This window comes from Phocoena phocoena, chromosome 13, assembly GCF_963924675.1.
Source record: "Phocoena phocoena chromosome 13, mPhoPho1.1, whole genome shotgun sequence".
Classification (NCBI taxonomy): domain Eukaryota; kingdom Metazoa; phylum Chordata; class Mammalia; order Artiodactyla; family Phocoenidae; genus Phocoena; species Phocoena phocoena.
In genome coordinates, this window is record NC_089231.1 from 74259924 (window position 1) to 74282630 (window position 22707).

General features: G+C 40.5%; 1 protein-coding gene and 1 pseudogene across 2 annotated transcripts in view; one reads left to right on the forward strand and one right to left on the reverse strand.

The window, feature by feature from the left end:
• The window catches only part of BICDL1 (BICD family like cargo adaptor 1), a 97336-nt gene that overhangs the window by 42795 nt on the left and 31834 nt on the right, over positions 1-22707 (reverse strand). The window lies entirely within an intron of this gene.
• LOC136133295 (small ribosomal subunit protein mS38 pseudogene) lies at positions 7800-8351 on the forward strand (annotated as a pseudogene).

A 22707-nucleotide genomic window follows, 5' to 3' on the forward strand; every position in this document is an offset into this window, starting at 1 on the left:
GCATCTCAAACTCAATGTATATGAAAACCGAACTCCTCGTTCTAGGGCCCTCCACCCCAACACGCTTTACCTGCATCTTCCCTTTCTCAGGAGATGGCAACTCCATTCTTAGAAGTTTTAGGCCCACATAAAGGAATTATCAGATTCCTTTTTTTTTCCCTTCTACCCACCACATCCAATCCATCTACAAATCCTGTGGGCTGTACCTTTGAAATTTACCTCAGAGGGTTGTTATGAGCATGAATGAGTTGATGTTTATAAAGCTGTTAGAACAGTGCTTGGCATAAGCATTATGAGTATTTATGAAGCAAAAGAAATATCCATCATCCTACCGCTACTCTCTGTCTCCACTTTTCCACCCTAGGTCTGGCCAGTATCATCGTTCACCTAGACTACTGACTGCAGTAAGTCATCACCTAAGTGGTCTCCCCCTGCTTCCAGCCTTGCGTGTCCTCCTAGAGTCTACTCTCCAAACAGCAGAGCAATTCTTTAAAAACCCAAGTCATATCATGTCACTGTTCAAAACAATCTAGAGATTTTCCATCTTACTCAGAATAAAATATAACAAAGTCCTTATCATGGCTCATAAGACTCTAAAAGATTCCTGCCCTCACCCCCCCTCATCTCTGATCTGCTCTTTTATCCACTGTGTTCTCTCTGTTCCATTCATCCTGGCCTCCCTGCTGTCCTCAGCCCTGTCGAGCATACTCTTTATCACCATCCGTGCATTTGCTATCTCGCTGCCTGGAACGCTCGCTCTTCCCTTAGATATTCACAAGGCCTGTTCCCTCACTCACTCGTGTCTCTTCCCAAATGTCATCTCATCAGAGAGGCCTTCTTTGTTCACCTGACCCCTACATGTGTCAATCTCTAGTACCCCCGTTTAATTTTAATCTAGAGCACTTATCACACCTGATACTTAGCTTGTTAACTGAGTTATTGCTTCTCTCTCTGCCCCTGACGTCAGTTCCAAAAGGGCAGGGGCAGGGCCTTTATTTCGTTTGTCACCATAACCCCAATACTCAGAACTGTGCCAGGCACATAGTAGACAAATTTGTTGAATACAGGGAAAACGTGTATATATTCATTCATTTTCAACTTACAGTTGTCTATAACATACTCCTAAAATGTCACAGAGAACAAAACAAATTCTATAAAATACCCCATATTACAGGATGAGTTCAGTTTTCAGTAGGAAAATTTTATTTTTAAACATTAAGAATTTTATTTTTAAATCTTTCATTTGAGTAAAACTGACAGAAGATGAGTCAAGCCAGTTTTACCTTTGTACCTAATTACTTACCAGTAGTCACAAAACTCTATCAATAGTTACAAAAATATCTATAACTGGGATATAAAAGCCTTTTCCCCCCCTCAGATTTACCTTATTGGTTATGTCCATTTTGCAAAAACTATTCGAACAGAATTCAAGCATAATGATATTCCCTTATGGAAAAAATCCATGGCAAGATTTTTTTCTTAAAAATGTCTCCCACAGGGGCTGCCCTGGTGGCACAGTGGTTGAGAGTCCGCCTGTTGATGCAGGGGACACGGGTTCATGCCCCAGTCCGGGAAGATCCCACATGCTGTGGAGCGGCTGGGCCCGTGAGCCATGGCCACTGAGCCTGTGCGTCCGGAGCCCACAACAGTGAGAGGCCTGCGTACCGCAAAAAAAAAAAATTTCCCACTAAATGTTCAAACATGGAAATGTGGAAGAACAGGGTTTAGATTTTGGAGACAGCAGCTAAGTGGCTGGGTGATCTCCTATGGGACATCCTACAAGTAAATTTGGGCATTTGTTGATGAAAATACTTCTCACAACTTGCCTTACTAAGATTATATATCATCTGATGGTTGCCATGGAAATAGCAATAATGCTGACAAGGTTTGGCTCCATAGGGTTTTACCACTGGGTGCAGAATTACTTTCTGTGACATCACTGGGGAAGCAATACAGATACTATGTGGGGATAAAAGCTGCTGAGACTTAAGTAGGGGAGCCCAAACTCTTCCTCCAAATCAGAGCCAATCCATTCCTCACCCTGATAATACCTATACTTCATCATCTAAGCTCTGATCCTCTTTAAACCCTATATCCTCCACAGAGCCTAATAAACCCTAGCTCTCAGTTCTTGCTTCTGTCTCTCAATTCATATTTTTAAAATGGCTTTCATATCATAATTTAATTATCTAATGATAGCATCTTACATGGTTCCCCAGATGCAAACTGAATGAACAATCCCTGAGTGCCTATCCTGCACCAGGTACCAGTGCTAAGTGCTGTCACGTGAATTATTTCCTGAAGTCCTCATAATGATACCTGTTAGGCAGGTATTAGTAACACACTATTTAGATGAGGAAACTGAACTTTGGAGAGGTTAAGTTACTTTCCCAGTATAACAAGTTATTTCCTCAAAACAATCACTAGCGTTTGACTATAGGCTCCTCAAGGAAAGGGTGGATCACCTCTTGCCACTTCTCCAGGATTCAGAAAGGGCTTGGCTCACAACAGGCAATCAGTTGACAAAAAATGACTTAAAGAAAACCAACAGTGAAAAAAATAAGAACTACGCTTGGTACAAGCAAGTGGGGAGGCAAAGACTGCTGGGACTTTTGTTTGTTTTTGTTTTAAGAAATCAAACATACTGAAAGACTTCTAATGATGTCCATTTACTATTTTGAAAAAAATATTAATTAAAAGATATTATATAAAGCTCTAACTATGAACATACTGTTTGGTCATGATCAGTTGTGAGATATGTTGCAAGTCATTTGTTATTACTAACAGAGTAATGAAGTAAATATTTCATTTCTTCAGAAAATTTCAATAGTCACAAATTCAAAATGTTCACTCGCTATATTTTCTTGACTAGAAGAGAAAAGGTATTGTATTATAGTTAGAGCTAGCTCTCTGGACAAATTAAACATGTGTCTTGATGGAAAAAAGGTTAAGAACCAAAAAGTGTTGGGACAGGGATCACCTGTCTCGGGACTCCATTCCTAACTGGGTGAACATAAGCAATTCATGTAAGCAATCTGGCCTCGGTTTCCTCAGACCTTCAAACACATGGGACAAACTAACTCTACCCACAGCCAAACCACCCTTCAGGGGCAATTAGACATTACTTTGTGTTCTGAGTTGGCATCTGTTCTATCTTCTTGTTTCTCCAAAATGGTGAGGGAGCAAGAGGAGCTTACTGCTTCTGCAAACTGCCTAGTGTGTTGACTTCGTGAAGACGAAACCCATAAGCCTTGAAGTTGACTCAGTTGTCTCCTGAGAAAAATGGAAGGTCAAAGGATGAGTCTCTTTTTAAAAATTCAGATTAAGAAAAACAGAGGGGCTTCCCCGGTGGTGCAATGGTTAAGAATCCGCCTGCCAATGCAGGGGACACGGGTTCGAGCCCTGGTCCGGGAAGATCCCACATGCCGCAGAGCAACTAAGCCCGTGTGCCACAACTACTGAGCCTGCACTCTAGAGCCCGTGAGCCACAACTACTGAAGCCCGTGTACTCTAGAGCCTGTGGTCTGCAACAAGAGAAGCCACTGCAATGAGAAGCCCGCGCACCACAACAAAGAGTAGCTCCAGCTTGCCACAACTAGAGAAAGCCCGTGCACAGCAACGAAGACCCAACACAGCCAAAAATAATCAAAATAAATAAATTAAAAAATAAATAAACACACCTAAACTTTAAAAAAAAAAAGTAAGTTGTTCCAAGTGAATGTCCACTTCTCAGGAAGAGTTAAGAGATTAAAAGCATCTCTCACTTTCTCAGCAATTAAGTACATAATGAAAACCCATTTACGACTTCTCCAATGTGTTGGAAAATTGATTAGTTAATGCCTGCGAAGGCTTTCAAGTATAAAGTGCTATCTCACTGCTAAGCACCATTCTATTTAAACTTGTTTCTGCTTCCTTTCTGTCACCTCCCGTCTTATCTGGGATGCGATGGTGGAGATTATTAATTAACTGCAGTCTTATAAACCTGAAATTTCTCGGGAGCAAGGAAGCGTAAAAAGATAGAAATGAAAATTTGCGCACTTTCAGACAGAGGCTCATTTAAATGTCAGAATAATTATTCCAAACCAAAAAGAATCCAAACAACCTGCCACCTCACAGCTCCTAGGTAGAGGAGAAGGTGCTGTAAAAATCAAAATGATCATTCATTAATAGACCTAACATATTAAGAGGAAGAGCAAAAAGCAACAATTCCAAATAACATGGTAATCCAATACTATTCCAACACACAGTTATTGAACATCCACCACAGGCAAGGAAAGATGTTAGGCACTGACTAGGACGCAGCCCTGCTTTCAAGGAAGGACATGAAACAGGTAAATGAACACACGCATTTTACATCTGCTAAAGTGAAAGCAACAACATAGAAGCATGCATATTAAAACATTCAATTGATAGAACTTAAGTTCTGGAAAGTGAATCCTCAAAGCATACTGAATCAATGTCTTTATTTATACATTTGATCATGGATAATTGCTATTTCTATACAATGAGAATCAACAGTTCTAAGCTTTCCCGCCAATCAGCCATAATTACTACATAAACCCAAATGAATGGGTATTAGGAAGCATGAAAGAAGTACATTTCCAGATGGACCTAGAGTTTATCATAGTAAGTGAAAAAAGTCAGACAGAGAAAGACAAATATTATATGACGTCACTTATACGTTGAATCTAAAGAATAGTTCAAATGAAATTATTTATAAAACAAAAACAGGGGGCTTCCCTGGTGGCGCAGTGGTTGAGAGTCCGCCTGCCAATGCAGGGGACATGGGTTCGCGCCCCGGTCCGGGAAGATCCCACATGCCGCGGAGCGGCTGGGCCCGTGAGCCATGGCCGCTGAGCCTGCGCGTCCGGAGCCTGTGCTCCGCAACGGGAGAGGCCACAACGGTGAGAGGCCCGCGTACCACAAAAAAAAAAAAAAAAAAAAAAAAAAAAACAAAAACAGGGACTTCCCTGGTGGTCCAGTGGTAAAGAATCCGCCTCCCAGTGCAGGGGACATGGGTTTGATCCCGGGTTGGGGAACTAAGATCCCACATGCCGCAGGGCAACTAAGCCTGAACGCCTCAACTATAGAGCCCGTGTGCCGCAAACTACAGAGCCCATGCGTTCTGGAGCCTGTGTACCACAACTAGAAAGAGAAAACCTTCATGCCACAACTAGAGAGAAGCCCGCACACCATAAAGAGCCTGTGCGCTGCAATGAAATATCCTGCATGCCTCAACGAAGGTCTCACCTGCTGCAACTAAGACCCAATGCAGCCAAAAAACAAAAACAAAAACAAAAACAAAAAAAGCCAAAAACAGACTCACAGACATAGAAAACAAATTTATGGTTACCAAAGGGGAAGTGGAGGAGGGGGGAGGGAGGGATACATTAGAAAGAAAAAAAAAGGAAAAGAAATACATTTCTAGATGAATCTGAGGAAGAAAACGAGTCTGATGATCCAATACAAGGAAATTGCTTACTGATTCTATAGTTTGTTGCCACACTAAACAAAGTGTAGCTAGTTTACACTGTAGAAGAATTAAACTAGAATAAAGGCTATCCTTCTGATTATGGAGTAAATCCACAGAAGTCCTGAAATTATCTTCCATGGTTACACTTTCTGATCCATTAATTTTACTGCTAGGAATCTATCTTGAAGAATAATCAGAGAAGGGACTTCACTAGTGTTGCAGCGGTTAAGAATCCACCTACCAATGCAGGGGACATGGGTTCAAGCCCTAGTCTGGGAAGATCCCACATGCTGCGGAGCAACTAAGCCCGTGTGCCACAACTACTGAGCTTGCACTCTAGAGCCTGCGCCACAACTACTGAGCCTATGTGCTGCAACTACTGAAGCCTGTGTGCCTAGAGCCCATGCTCCGCAACAAGAGAAGCCACTGCAATGAGAAGCCCGCACACCGCAACGAAGAGTAGCCCCTGCCAGCCACAAAGGAAAGGACTGATTACCATAAAAGTCTGGAGAGTGGCTCCTCTGGAAGGAGGGGGTGTGCCTGTGGAGGGGCTTGTAAGACCTAGAGCATAGGGGCTCAGTTAAGCCAGGCTGACTCCTGCCCACCAGCAACGGTGAGATAACAAATAAAAAGTTTGCTGATCCCTGCATCCCTTCAAAGAAATTGGCATATGAAGCCAAATTCCAGTTTGGGAGTCTCCTGGATGATCTTATATGCCAATCAGAGTCATAAAATCACATGTTATGGTCTCTCCAGGGACCAATGGCCCAGAAACTTCTGTTCAAGCCCAGCACTCCCACTCCAGGGAAGGAGACCCACCACCAGGCTGCAGCTCTCAAACCCCTCTATGTTTAGTTAACTTTAGTATCATGATTTAGTTAAAAATAAGTCCAGTCATGCCTTGATTGTACTTCGCATGTTCCCAAACCTGTACTCATTAAAACACAATTCTTGGTTTGTCAGGTAATCTTATCCATTTGAAATCTTCTTAATCTCATTTTTACAGATAAGATATAATTTATGTTAGTCTAAAACTAATACTGTTTCATTTTCCAATATATGAATACTAAATTATATGAACCAAAACCATATGACCATAGGAATCATAGGAAAGTTACGTGCGAAAATTTAGTTGGTGATATGCTATTTTTATCAAAACGTTCAATGACCACAAAGGATGAGAAATTATGTTCCAGTATTTGGTGGTGCTGAAAGCAGAATCCTTCAATATCAATGCCTGAAAACGCTACAGATTACATGTCTTGTCAAAAGCAAGAAAACACAACTGAATAATGGAGGATCTCACATTGTCATCATAAATGTACATCTTCTAGCCAAAAATGTTTGATTTGAATCCAGTAAGCTTTAATATATAACCTCCAGTTAATAGGAAATGCCAGGGAATAGAAGAATGAGCTAAATGTCACTATGAGGAAGCAGCCAGACAAATACAGAAGCTGGAACTTTCTACAGGTCAACTGGCCCAGCTTCTTCAACATGTCAATGAAAAAGAGGAATTGTACTACAATAAATAATACTTAAGGGACCAGATATAATGCAACAAACATAATGCATAGTCCTGGATTGGATTCTGGTTTGCAAACCAAGAGTAAAGTACATCTTTGAAGGTCAATTGGGAAAATGTGAATATGAGCTTGAAATTAGGATAATGAAAAATTACTGCAGTGAAAATAGAGACTCCACTTTTAAAGGGTGCACACAAAATCCCACCTGCTCCAGGACCCAGGGCAGAAGCAGTAATTTGAAAGGAGCCTGGGTCAGACACACTTGCTGATCTTGTAGAGTCTCCCCGAGAAGCAGGAGGCCACTGGAGCTCACCCTAGGGACAAAGACACTGGTGGCAGCCATTTTTGGGAGCTTGCTCTATCATGTGGACACTGGTGTCAGCAAGTACCATTCTGTCCATCAACAGATGAATGTATAAAGAAGATGTGACACACACACACACACACACACAAACAGGAATATTACTCAGTCATAAAAAAGAATGTAATTTCACCATTTGCAACAACACAGATGAACCTGGAGGGTATTATTTGCAAAGTGACTGACAAGGGATTAATCTCCAAAACATACGAACACCTCATGCAACTCTATGTCAAAAAAACAAAAAACCAGAGCGCGGTGGAATGGTCAGCTGAGTCTCCCGGTTGCGTCTGGGAAGAGTCGGCGTGAGGCCGTGGTGTGCGGGCTCCAGGGATGGCGGAGGCGACCGCTGCTGGCTGGGGCTCGGGGCCTAAGACCCGAGCGTCGACACCACCCGCGCTCTCCGCTGAGTGCCTGGGGCCGCCGCCAAGCACAGACCATGTTCATGGTGCGCCTGACTTCCCAGCTGCTCTGGGCTGTTCCCTGGGCAGGTTGTAGTGGGCCTTGGCCTGTCTGCGAGGTGTTGGGCAGGCATGCCTGCAGGCCTCGCTACAGCATGCAACCAACAGGCCCAAGTGGGGTTGCCTCCCTCCCTGACAGGCGGGTCCACATGGAGCTTGAGGAGATGCTGGTCCCCAGGAAGATGTCTATCAGCCCCCTGGCGAGCTGGCTGACCGTTCGCTACCTCCTGCCCAGACTGGATGCTGGGGCCCCAGGGACTGTGTCTCCAGCCCAAGTCTATGAGTGTCCGCCCAGCCAGGTTGGGGAAGGGGTCGAGCAGGGGGGTAAGGAGGTCTGGGACACACCCCAGATACAGTCCAAAAACTTGTTCAAGATCCGCCGGCAGAAGATGAATCATCACAAGTACCGCAAGCTGGTCAAGAGGACCTGGTTCCTGCGGCAGAAAGTCAGGGAGGGACGCCTGAAACGGAAGCAGATGAGGTTCGAGAGAGACCTGAGGCGCATCTGGCGGAAGGCGGGCCTGAAGTAAGCCCCCGCAGGCTGGCAGACCCCTGAGCTCTACCTGAGGGGCAAATGAGTCTCGTGTGTCCCTCCCCCAGCCCTGTTACTGCTGATGACCCACTGTAATAAATATTTGGAGAACTTAGCCATCAAAAAAAAAACCCCAAAACAACCCAATCAAAAAATGGGCAGAAGATCTAAATAGACATTTCTCCAAAGAAGACACACAGATGGCCAAAAGGCACATGAAAAGATGCTCAACATCACTAATTATCCGAGAAATGCAAATCAAAACTACAATGAGGTATCACCTTACACTGGTCAGAATGGCCATCATCAAAAACTCTACAAACAATAAATGCTGGAGAGGGTGTGGAAAAAAGGGAACCCTCCTACACTGCTGGTGGGAATGTAAAATGGTACAACCACTATGGAGAACAGTATGGAAGTTCCTTAAAAAACTAAAAATAGAACTACCATATGATCCAGCAATCCCACTCCTGGGCATATATCTGGACAAAACCATAATTTGAAAAGATACATTCACCCCAATGTTTACTACAGCACTATTTACAATATCCAAGACATGAATGCAACCTAAATGTCCATCAACAGAGGAATGGATAAAAAAGATGTGGTACATATATACAATAGAATATTACTCAGCCATAAAAAAGAACAAAATAATGCCATTTGCAGCAACATGGATGGACCCAGAGATTATCACACTAAGTGAAGTAAGTCAGACATAGAAAGTCAAATATCATATGATATCACTCATATGTGGAATCTAATTTTTAAAACATGATATAAATGAACTTATTTACAAAACAGAAACAGACTCACAGATTTCAAAAACAAACTCATGGTTACCAAAGGGGAAACGTGGGAGGGAGGGATAAATTAGGAGCTTGGGATTAACATACACACACTACTATATATAAAATAGATAACCAACAAGGACGTAATGTATAGCACAGGGAACTCTACTAAATATTCTGTAATAACCTATATTCATTCTTTTTCAGATTATTTTCCTGTATATGTATAACTGAACCATTTTGCTGTACATCTGAAATTAACACACCATTGTAAATCAACTACACTCCAATAAAATTCTTTAAAAATTTTTAAAAGATGTGATACACACACACACACACACACACACACACAGGAATACTATTCAGCCATTAAAGAAAAATGAACTTTTGCCATTTTCAACAACATAGATGAACCTGGAGGGTATTATGCTTAGTGAAATAAAGTCAGAGAAAGACAGATACTGTATGTTATCACTTATACATGGAATCAAAAAAATAAAACAAACTAATGAATATAACAGAACAGAAACAGACTCACAGATATAGAGAACAAACTAGCGGTTCAGTGGGAAGAGGGAGGGGGAGGGGCAGATTAGGGGTAGGGGATAAAGAGCTACAATCTACTATGTAAAAAATAAATAAGCGGGCCTTCCCTGGTGGCACAGTGGTTAAGAATCCGCCTGCCAATGCAGGGGACACGGGTTCGAGCCCTGGTCCAGGATGATCCCACATGCTGTGGAGCAACTAAGCCCGTGCGCCACAGCTACTGAGCCTGCGCTCTAGAGCCCGTGAGCCACAACTACTGAGCCCACGAGCCGCAACTACTGAAGCCCACATGCCTAGAGCCCGTGCTCTGCAACAAGAGAAGCTACCACAATGAGAAGCCCGCAAGCTGCAACGAAGACTAGCCCCCAATCACAACTAGAGAAAGCCCGAGTGCAGCAACAAAGACCCAACGCAGCCAAAAATCAATCAATCAATAAAATTATTTAAAATAAATAAATAAGCTATGAGGATATATTATACAGCACAGGAAATACAGCCCATATTTTATAATAACTTTCAATGGAATATCTAAAAAATTTTGAATCACTATGTGTACACTTAAAACTAATGTAATATTGTAAATCAATTATACCTCAATAAAAAAATAAGTTAAAACAAAATCTCCAAGGCAATGAATAGTAAGTGCTAAGTCAGTGATAATGAGCTCAGAAAATGAAGCAATCATTGCTAGAATGGTGAGGGAAGTCTTCACGAAGGAGCTGAACTGCCAGCTGGTCCTGGAAAAATGGGCAGAATTTGGCTAAGCAGAAACTGCCCATTCTTTAACCCATCCGTTAGCCTAAAAGTGACAGGTCTATATGGAGGACAGCCTGGCTAGGCCATGAGATACTGAGACCAAAAGCCCCCCCAAATAAGCAAGCAAGCAAGCAAGCAAGCAAGCAAACAAACCTCCCTTTAAACCCTAATCAGCTGTTTTTGTCATGGCTCATGCCCAGCATGACCCCAGAGCCACACCAGGAAGAGGAGCATCGATTTATTCTGTCCTCATTTTCCTAAAAGATTCCCTCTTCCTGGCTTCTGAGAATGGAATGTTTTGCCTCTGAGAAAGGAATATTCTAACACAGGTATGTGTGGGCCTTCGTATACACGTAATGGATTGAAGGGAAAGTATGGTGGAAGGAATTTTATTTTGAGACTGTCAAGGCAGCAGATACAAAATGCCCTTTGCAAACTGCATAGGGTTCTACCACTTTCATGAATGCACACACTCCAGTCTTCTTTCTTTTTGTGTTTTGATCTGACTCAGTCATTCATATATTCAATAGACGTTTGATAAGCACCTATCATGTGCCTGGCACACAAAGTTACAGACACAAATACAAAAGAAACTGTAAACAAACGCTGAACTCTAGTTAATGGTATACATCCTAAAGTATTAAGGAGTAAAGTATACTGATGTCTCCAACTTCCTTTGAAATGCATCAGAAAATAAGATAGTGATGGATAACTTGATGCCTTGCCTGTAGCTGGTAGTCAGTTCTCAATAAATGTTTGCTGAATTTGTGAAAACCAAAACTAGAAAAATTTAAACACAGTAGATTCTAAGTTCATATCTGGAAGCATATTCTATCTGAGAAATCTGAAATCTGTTCAACTCTAAAGTTTTTGATCCTCTGGGAAATAGGACACCTAGAGACAAACTGGAATTTGTTATGTCCAGACTGCGGATCACTCAGGTGCTGTGGGAAGCAGCAGAGGCAAAAAAGAACTCATGGGACTTCCCTGGTGGTGTAGTGGTTAAGAACCACTCTAACCAGCCAATGCAGGTGACACGGGTTCAATCCCTGGTCCGGGAAGATCCCACATGCCACGGAGCAACTAAGCCCGTGCGCCACAACTACTGAACCTGCACTCTAGAGCCCACAAGCCACAACTAGAGCCTGCACACCACAACTACTGAAGCCTGCGCACCCTAGAGCCCATGCTCCACAACAAGACAAGCCACTGCAATGAGAAGCCTGTGCACTACAACGAAGAGTAGCTCCCGCTCGCCGCAACTAGAGAAAGCCCGCATGCAGCAACAAAGACCCAATGCGGCAAAAATAAATTAAAAAAAAAAGACACTCGAAAAGATGTATGCACTTCCATGTTCACTGCAGCATATTTACAACAGCCAAGATATGGAAACGACCTAAATGTCCACTGATGAATAAGCAGATAAAGAAAATATGGTGTACATATATACAATGGGATATTATTCAGCCATAAAAATAATGAAGTCTTGCCATCTGCAACAACATGTATAGACGTAGAGGGAATTTGCTAAGTGAAATAAGTCAGACAAAGAAAGACAAATACCATATGATCTCACTTATATGTGGAATCTAAAAAAAGCAAAACCAAAACCAAAAATATACCCAAGCTCATAGATACAGAGAACAGATTGGTAGTTGCCAGAGGCAAGGGTGGGTGAAACAGGTGAAGGAGGTCAAAAGGTACAAATTTCCAGTTATAAAATAAGTCATGGGGATGTAATATACAGCATGTTGACTATAGCTAATAAAAGTTTTTATAAGGAAAAAATTTTCTAACTATGTATGGTCACAGATGTTAACCAGATTTACTGTGGCTATCATTTTACAATACATACAAGTATCAAGTTATTATGTTGTACAACTGAAACTAATATAATGTTATGTGTCAATTATACCTCAATTAAAAAAAAAGTGGAGAGAGCAGACATCCTTGCCTTGTTCCTAACCTCAGGAGTCTTTTGCCATTTAAGTATGTTACCTGTAGGTTTTTTGTAAATGACCCTTATCAAAAAGTTCTCTTCAACTCCTAGCCTGCTGAGAGTTTTCATCAGGAATGGATGTTGGATTTGGTCAAATGCTTTGTGTCTGAGATAATCATATGGTCTTTCTCTTTTAGTATGTTAATAGGTGAATTATATTAATTAATATTTGAAGGTTAAATCAACCTTAAATTCCTAGGATAAACCTCACATTTTTAATTTATTTAGACTTTTACGGCCCATAATATGGTCTGTCTTGGTAAGATGTGTACTTGAAAATAATGTACATCCTGCTATTGTTAGGTGGAGTATTCTATCAAGTCTAGGTCTAATCAGACCTGGTTGATAGTTGGTTCAAGTCTCCTATAACCTTATTTTCTGTTTACTTGTTCTATCAGTAATTGAGAGAGATAAATTGAATTGTGAATTTGTCTATTTTTGCTTTCAGTCCTATCGCTTTTTGCTTCATGTATTTTGAAACTCTGTTATTAAAGGCATAAACATTTAGGACTGTTATGTTCTCTTGAGTGACCTCTTCACCATTATGAAATGGGCTTCTCTATTGCTGGTAATATTCTTTGCTCTGGAATGTACTTTATTACATTATTTAATATTAAATAATGTAGCCACTTCAGCTTTCTTTTGACTAGCAATAGTATGGTATAATTTTTCCATCCCTTTATTTTTAACCTATTAGTGCCTTACTTTTTTATCCAATCAGACAGATTCTGCTTTTTAACTGCTGGTGTTTTAACCATTTACATTTAATGTGACCTATTGATAAGTTTAGGTTTGAGTCTATCACCTTCTATTTGTTTTCTATTTGTACTATATGTTCTTCTATTTTTCCTCTCTTTCCGCCTTTAAAAAATTAATGAAATATTTTTATGATTCCATTTTATCTTGTTTGTTGGCTTATTAGCTATAATTCTTTGTTTTATTATTTTAGTGATTGCTTTAGGGTATATGATATTCATTTTAACTTACCACAGTCTACCATTAAGTGTTATCCTTCCACTTCACATACAGTATAATAATTTTATAATAGCATACTTCCATTTCTTCCCTTCTGACCTTTAGGCTATTGTTGTAATGCATTTTATTTTTATAAATGTTATAAACACCATAATACATTGTTATCATTTTTGTTTAAATAGTCAATTATGATTTAAAGACATTTCAATAATAAGAAAAAAACTGTATTTACATATAATTACCATTTCTAGCTCTCTCCGTTCTTCTGTGTAGATCCAGATTTCCACCTGGTATCATTTTCCCTTTTGCCTGAAAAACTTCTTTTAGCATTTTTTTACAGTGTAAATCTGCTGATAAATTATTTTGTATATCTGAAAATGTCTTTCACCTTAACTTACAAAATATATTTTCACTGTGTGTAGAATTCTAGATTGAAAGATTTCTTTTCAGTTCTTTAAACATGTGCTCCATTATATTCTCTCTTACATTATTTTTGATGAGAAATATGATGTCATTCATTTCTTTGTTCCTCTTTACGTACTGTGTCTTTTTCTCTGGTTGCTTTTAAGATTTTCCCTCTATCACCAGTTTTAAGCAATTTGATTATTGTGTGCCTTAGTGCATGTAGCAGTTGGGTCCAACCAGGAGAAAGAAATCACATAGTAGATTAAGAAGGGAAATTTAAGATGAATGGATAAAGAAGATGTGGCACAAATATACAATGGAATATTACTCAGCCATAAAAAGAAACGAAATTGAGTTATTTGTAGTGAGGTGGATGGACCTAGAGTCTGTCATACAGAGTGAAGTAAGTCAGAAAGAGAAAAACAAATACCGTATGCTAACACATATATATGGAATCTAAAAAAAAAAAAAGGTCATGAAGAACCTAGGGGCAGGACGGGACTAAAGATGCAGACCTACTAGAGAATGGACTTGAGGACATGGGGAGGGGGAAGGGTAAGCTGGGACAAAGTGAGAGAGTGGTAGTGTATATATATGAACATATAAACACTACCAAATGTAAAACAGATAGCTAGTGAGAAGCAGCCGCATAGCACAGGGAGATCAGTTCAGTGCTTTGCGACCACCTAGAGTGGTGGGATAGGGAGAGTGGGAGGGAGGGAGACGCAAGAGGGAAGACCTATGAGGATATATGTATAAGTATAGCTGATTCACTTTGTTATAAAGCAGAAACTAACACACCATTGTAAAGCAATTATACTCCAATAAAGATGTAAAAAAAAAAAGAGGGAATTTAATATAAAGGGTTATTAACCATGATAAAAGAGTAACTAAAAGAAATAAGGAAACCCTATATGGTACACTATAGCTGAATGAGAATATCCATAAAGGACAGATGTGGAAGGGTTCAGACCTCATTGGGAGGAGGTATGGTATAGCCCCACTGGATAGCAGAGAAGTCTGCTAGTTTGGCCAGGTCAGAGGTGGTCTGGAGTTCCCAGGCAAACAATAAGCTATACTGTGGAGTGCAGGTGGGGAGCAGGTAACTGGCAACCAATGACATGCAGGAGAGAGTCTGAGTGTTGATGGGGTAAGGAAGCCTTCAGAGCACAGGGTCACATGGAGGTTCTAGTTTATATGTTCAAAGAGCTGAAGAAAGGACAAGGGTGCAAACATTGCAAAAAGACCATGTTGTGGAAGGCTACACCAGATGTCCTCACACTGATACCTCTGACCCCCAACCGGCACCAGAAACAGCAGGAGAGCTTCTTTCTCCTACAGTGTCCCTCTAGCACCAGAGCCCTGTATTAAGAAAGCTTAACATCATGCTAACTTTAAAGAATTCCTTTGTTTATCTCAGAGTGTGTACTGAGGGTGCATCTGGAGCTGAAAGGCAGTAAATTGTTCACTGACAGTGTAGTTTTCTTCATGTTTCTTTGTCTGGTGTTCCTTGAGCTTCTCAGATCTGTGGGTTTATACTTTCCATCAAGTTTGGGTAATTTTCAGCAATTTCTTCAGATATTATTTCTGTACTTCCCTCTCTTTGGGGAATCCAATTACACTTGTATTAGGCCACTTGAAGTTGTCCTGCAGCTAACTGATGCTCTTTTCTTTTCCTTTTTGTGTTTCATTGTGGAGAATTTCTATTGCTATGCCTTCAAATTCCCTAATCTTTTCCTCTGCAATGTCTAATCTGCAATGAATCTTGTCAGTGTACTTTTCATCTCAGACATTGTAGTTTTCATTCCTAGAAGTTCTATTTGGATCTATTTTATATATTCTGTGTCTCTACTCAACTTCTGAACATAAAGAGTACAAGTTATAATCACTCTCTTAATGTTCTTCTCTGCTAATTCTAATATCTGTGTCAGCTTTGGGTCAGTTTCAATGGATTGATTTTCCTCTTTATGGATCATGTCTTCTTGCCTCTGTTATTCCTATAATTCTTTTTGAGCTTTGTTCTGGGAAACAGTTAAGTTATTTGGACATGGTTTGATCCTTTTGAATCTTGCTTTTAAGATTTGTTAGGTAGGTCCAGAGCAGTGCTCAGTCTAGAGCTAATTATTCCCTACTACAAAGGCAAGACCTTCCTGAGTACTCTACCGAATGTCTAATGAATTATGAAATTTTCCTGTCTAGCTGGTGGTAACAGTGCCTGTTGCCATCACTGTGTGAGCACTGGGCAATACTGCTTCTAATTTCTTCAAATTCCCAGTCTTGACTAGTTTGCTCATGTCTTGTGCTAATCAGTCTCTGCTGAGTATTCAAGAGAGAACTTCGCAGATCTCTGGTTCTCTCCGTCTATCTGTTCTTTCTGATACTCTGTCCTATGAACTGTTGCTGCACTGGTCTCCCTAGACTCACAGCTCCATGTTACCTCAGGGAATCTACTGGGCTCTGCTCAGTTCCTGCTCCTGATGTCAGAGCCTGGAAACTCAAGGCAGGATGGGACAATTGTAGGGCTCACCTCTTTTGTTTGCCATCCCTCAGGGATCACTATCCTTCACTGTTTGATGCCCAGTGTCCTGAAAACTATTGTTTCATATAGGTTTTTTTTTGTTTTTCTTAGGTAGGAAGGTAATCTGGTTCCTGTTATTCCAGCTTGTCTGGAAGGAGAAGTTCCCAATATACTTTTATATATTTTTTATTGAAGTATAGTTGATTTACAATATTATATTAGTTTCAGATGATTCAATGATTTTTACAGATTATACTCCATTAAAAGTTATTACAAGATAGGGCTTCCGTGGTGGTGCAGTGGTTGAGATTCTGCCTGCCAATGCAGGGGACACGGGTTCGAGCCCTGGTCTGGGAAGATCCCACATGCCACAGAGCAACTGGTCTATGAGCCACAACTACTGAGCCTGCACGTCTGCAGCCTGTGCCCCGCAACAAGAGAGGCTGCGACAGTGAAAGGCCCACGCACCGTGATGAAGAGTGGCCCCCACTTACCACAACTAGAGAAAGCCCTCACACAGAAACGAAGACCCAACACAGCCAAAAATAAATAAATAAATAAAAGTTATTACAAGATAATGGCTATAATTCACTGGGCTATAAAATATATCCTTGTTGCTTATCTATTTTATACACAGTAGTTTATATCTTTTAATTCCATACCCCTATATCTTGCCCCTCCCCTCTTCCCTCTCCCCAGTGGTAACCACTAGTTTAGTTTGCCTTCTATATCTGGGAGTCTGTTTCTGTTTTGCTATTTACATTCACTTGTTTTATTTTTTTAGAATCCACATATAATGATATCATACAGTATTTGTCTTTGTCTGAGTTATTTCACTAAGTATAATATTCTCTAGGTCCAACCACATTGCTACAAATGGCAGAATTTCACTCTTTTTTATGGCTGAGTAGTATTCCAGTGTGTGTGTGTGTGTGTGTGTGTGTGTGTGTGTGTGTGTGTGTGTGTACACCACATCTTCTTAAGCCAATTGTCTGTTGATGGGTGCTTGGGCTGTTCCCATGTCTTGGATATTGTAAATAGTGCTGCTGTAAACATTGGAGTCCATGTATCTTTTTGAATTAATGTTTTCATTTTTTTCTGAATATGTACCCACGAGTGGAACTGCTAGATCATATGATAGTTCTAATTTCAGTTTTCTGAGGAATTTCCATACCGCTTTCCATAGTGGACGCACCAATTTACATTCCCACCAACAGTGTATGAGGATTCCCTTTTCTCCACATCCTCGCCAACATTTGTTATTTGCAGACTTTTTTTTTTTTTTACAAGAGATAGACTGACACCAAGCATTGTAAATGGATGACCACAACAAAAGCAACAATGATTGCAATTACCAAACACAAAACACACTCATACTATGTCATAATATTGACATTCAGTCCAGTAATCCTCCACTGTAACAGCTCCTTTACTTTGCAGTGAAAATTCATTTGTATATTTTTTGCCTCTGAGTCCTCATGGGATTTTTTTTTATTCAAAAAAAGTCACAAAAATTATAATCATCCTCATCAGTTCACTCAGTCCCATGTTATTTGTAGACTTTTTGATGATAGCCATTCTGACAGGTGTGAAGTGATATCTCATTGTTGTTTTGATTTGCATTTCTCTAATAATTAGCAATGTTGAGTATCTTCTCATGTGCCTATTCGCCATCTGTACGTGTTCTTTAGAAAAATGTCTAGTCAGGTGTTCTGCCCATTTTTTGATTGGGTTCTTTATGAGTTTGTTTTTTTTTTGATACTGAGTTGTATGACCTGTTTATATATTTTGGATATTAACCCCTTATCAGTAATATTGTTTGCAAACATTTTCTCCCATTCAGTAGACTATCAATGGTTTCCTTTGCTGTGCAGAAGCTTTTAAGTTTAATTAGGTCCCTTTGTTTATTTCTGCTTTTGTTTCTTTTGCCTTACCAGACAGATCTCAAAATACATTGTTACAATTTATGTCAAAGGATGTTTTGCCTATGTTCTCTTCCAGGAGTTTTAAGGCTCCAGGTCTTACATTTAGGTCTTTATCCATTTTTTTTTAATATGGTGTGAGAAAATGTTCTAATTTCACTGTTTTACATGTAGCTGACCAGTTTTCCCAGCACCACTTATTGGAGAGTCTATCTTTCCCTCATTGTATATTCTTGCCTGCTCTGCTGTAGATTAATTGACCATAGGTGCCTGGGTTTATTCCTGAGCTCTCTATTCTGTTCCACTGATCTATGTGTCTGGTTTTTTGGGTTTTTTTTTGCCAGTACCAGGCCATTTTGATTATTGTAGCTTTGTAGTATAGTCTAAAGTCTTGGAGGGTGATACCTCCAGCTTTGCTCTTCTTTCCCAAGATTGCTTTGGCAACTCAGGGTCTTCTGTGGTTTCAAATGAATTTTAGGATTATTTGCTCTAGTTCTGTGAAAAATGTCATGGGTATTTTGATAGGAATTGCAATAAATCTGTAGATTGCTTTGGGCAGTAGGGTCATTTTAACAATATTAATTCTCAAGTCTTTTAATCTTATTTGTTTTTTTCTCATGCTATTTTATTTTATTTTTAATTTTTATTGTGGGTATAGTTGATTTACAATGTTGTGTTAGTTTCAGGTGTACAGCAAAGTGAATCAGATATACATATATCCATTTTTAGATTCTTTTCCCATATAGGCCATTACAGAGTAGTGAGTAGAGTTCCCTGTGCTGTACAGTAGGTTCATATTAGCTATCTTTTCTTTTTTTTTGTGCGGTACATGGGCCTGCCACTGCTGTGGCCTCTCCTGTTGCAGAGCACAGGCTCCGGACGCGCAGGCCCAGTGGCCATGGCTCACGGGCCTAGCCGCTCCACGGCATGTGGGATCCTCCCAGACTGGGGCACAAACCCATGTCCCCCGCATCGGCTGGGGGACTCTCAACCACTGTGCCACCAGGGAAGCCCCTAGTTATCTATTTTATATATAGTAATGTGTATATGTCAATCCCAATCTCCCAATTTATCCCTCTACCCCCTTATCCCCTGGTAACCATAAGTTTGTTTTCTACATTTGTAAGTCTCTTCTAATCTTGAATAAATTCCCACCCCTATCTTTTCATTTTCTATGACATTGAATAGCCCCAGCCAGTTTTCCTATGGGATGCCCACTTTCCAGATTTGTCTAATTGCTTCCTTGTAGCAATTAGACTTGTTCATCTAAAATAGGGTTGGCAAATTTTCCTTAAAAGTCCAGAAAATAAATATTTTAGGCTTTGTGGGCCACATACTATCTCTGTCACATATTCTTTTTTGTTTCTTGGTTTATTTCTGTCTTATTCTAACAATCCTTTAAAAATGTAAAAACCATTCTTAGCTCAAGGGCTACAGGCTGGATTTGGCCTAAGGGCCATAGTTTGCTCCTGCTCTAACCTCTGCATTTTCTGTAAACTGAAAGTCAATCTAAAAGCCTTGAACAGATTCAGGTTAAACAATTTTTACAAAACCCTTCACAGGTGATGCTGTTTACCTCAAGCTGCACCCCAACAAGAAGCACATAATGCCTGGTTATTCCACTTTCTGTGATGCCAAGATAGACCACTAGGTTAAGGTAATCCCTCTATTGTAAAGTTGCGTTTTTCCCCTTGAAATAACCAAATAATCTGTGGGGTTATATTTCCAATTCTCCATCTGCTTCTCACCTAATAATTTTTATCATCTGTAGATGGTTTTTGCCTGAATCAGGTATTTTATTAGGAGTTGAAATGGTGATTCCTAATTATACCATTACTTCTACAAATATTAGCTGGCATTCTTACATCAAAAAGAACATACCCTCATTACCTAGAGTTATCTGGTTACGTTAAAACAGTTGCTACTGGGCTTCCCTGGTGGCGCAGTGGTTGAGAGTCCCCCTGCCGATGCAGGGGACATGGGTTCGTGCCCCGGTCCGGGAAGATCCCACATGCTGAGGAGAGGCTGGGCCCGTGAGCCATGGCCGCTGAGCCTGCACGTCCGGAGCCTGTGCTCCGCAACGGGAGAGGCCACAACAGTGAGAGGCCCGCGTACCGCAAGAGAAAAACAAACAAACAAAACAGTTGCTACTAGAAAAATGGTCGATTATGTCCTTTCATTGGTGTTTAGAGTAAGGAGTTGATATTAATTTTTAAACTGTGGGGTGGGGGAAGCTTCTCTTTTCTGAGATTTATCATGGACTCATGGATTTTTATATATTTATGTGTATAAATCAACTGCAGCCATTATTCTGCCTAATGCTCCAACTGTCCCAACTTTAGCCAGTGGGAGTCCTTTCAGACTACCTTCTGTGTCCTTTGACACAACTCCATTAGCTTGTTTTCACTTGAAGTACACCTATAATTATTCCATTAGATTTTGAAAGCTTTCCTGCTTCTAGCACAAAATGATGTCTCAGGCTCACCCTGTTAAGTTCTTACTCCAGACTTGGAATGACTCTTTTCTCCAAGGAGCGCTGGTTCCTTTTAGTGGGCAATGATATTTAGGAATTGAAATCTGTGCATTAGGGGTACTCATTACTACCAGTATATCATTGCTTCTAGGCCCTCTGCAGACACAGCTAGGAAAAAAAAATACATGATGAATTGTACTTGTCTTACATGTTCTGATTTATACTTATCTATCTGTCCTAAGCTTTTTGACTCTGATTTATCTGATATTGACTTCTTGCCTGATTATTTTTCATAGCTGTCCCTCATACCCATTCTCTTGTTTATAACACACCTGCTGTTAACTATTAAAGCATCTCTTGCTAAATACTGAGGTGCTACTATTCTTGTCCCTAGGTTGTATGACACTGCATGACTTTGACCATGAATCTCATTAAACAAAAATGAAGGGATACTGCCATTACAATACTGTGTAGCAACATTCACTTGCTAAGCACTAATTTTATAGTGTCACATCTCTATTATTTACCTAGGAGAACAGTCAGATTGATTTTAAAAAAATCAAATTTTGTTTTCTATATCACATTTTATAACCTTCTGAGCATTAGGGCACTGTGAATGGCACCGGAGATACAAACAAGTCAAAGACAGTCTTTAGCATGAGTAGTAGTATACATACAACTGCTATTTACTAAGCCAGCAAGTATGCTAAGAACTTTATATATAGTCTACAATGCTAACAACCCTGTAAGGTGTATAGTATGACTCTGGTTGTGTTTTTAATAATCTCTATTTTTTTCCACGTGAGAAAAATGTGTAGTTGCAAACTCTGAACTCAATCAACATAGCTAGTAATCAACAGAACCAAAATAAATCCAGATTCATCTAGTGCCAAAACCTGAATCCATCTCACTATGTCACATTGCCTCCTAGAAGGAGTGATGATGGATGAAACACGCCCTTACTTCAGCATGGCTTAAAGTTTTTGCTTTCATTCCACACAATCTCCTTTCAGACACTGACTAGGCCACTTAAGTGGAACCTGAGAGGTTCCTCCAGCGGCTTGGTGTCATGCTAACAGGCTATCCCAGAGACTCTGTTTTGCTTAATGCCTCTATTAATGAAGGAATTAAGATATCTGTAACTCTGACTCCTGATACTGAAGTAGGCAAGAAGAGCTGTCACTAATCCTGGTTTCACATTAGAATAGTAATTCTCATCCTTGGTCACACATTATAGTCACCTGCTTTTAAAAAAAAACAAACAACCTAATGTGCAGGTCACATCCCAGAGCAGTGAAATGAGAATCTCTGGGGGTGGGACCCAGGAATCAGTATTCAGTGCAAAAGCTACCCAGGTGTGGGCTTCCCTGGTGGCGCAGTGGCTGATGCAGGGGATACGGGTTCGTGCCCCAGTCCAGGAAGATGCCACATGCCGCAGAGCGGCTAGGCCCATGAGCCGTGGCTGCTGAGCCTGCGCATCAGGAGCCTGTGCTCCGCAACGGGAGAGGCCACAACAGTGAGAGGCCCGCATACCACACACACACACAAAAAAGCTACCCAAGTGATTCTTAGGTGTAATCAGGGATGAGAATTAGCTTTAGAATACAGGAATAATACTTGCTAAGTGACTCTGATAAATTAAGGGTGGGGAGGAAAAGAAGGTTCCAATCCAAAAACGATGAGACCAAATGAAATGGATAGATACAAACAGCATTTTGAAGTTAGCAAGGAACTATTATGAAAAGCAGTGTTTCCAAGAATCCATACAGTCTCCATTCCAAGGCAGTTTGACTAAAGGAGAGACTGCTATTATTTTAGCCTGGCTCAGGAAAGTTAGAATTCTCACCTGTATGGCTCCAAAGCCTACACTCTATAGTCAAGTCACACTGATCCCTAGTAGTAATAGCTGTCACTAATTGAGCACCTATTATGGGCCAAATGCTTTAGTTTCTAAACAACTTTATGAGAT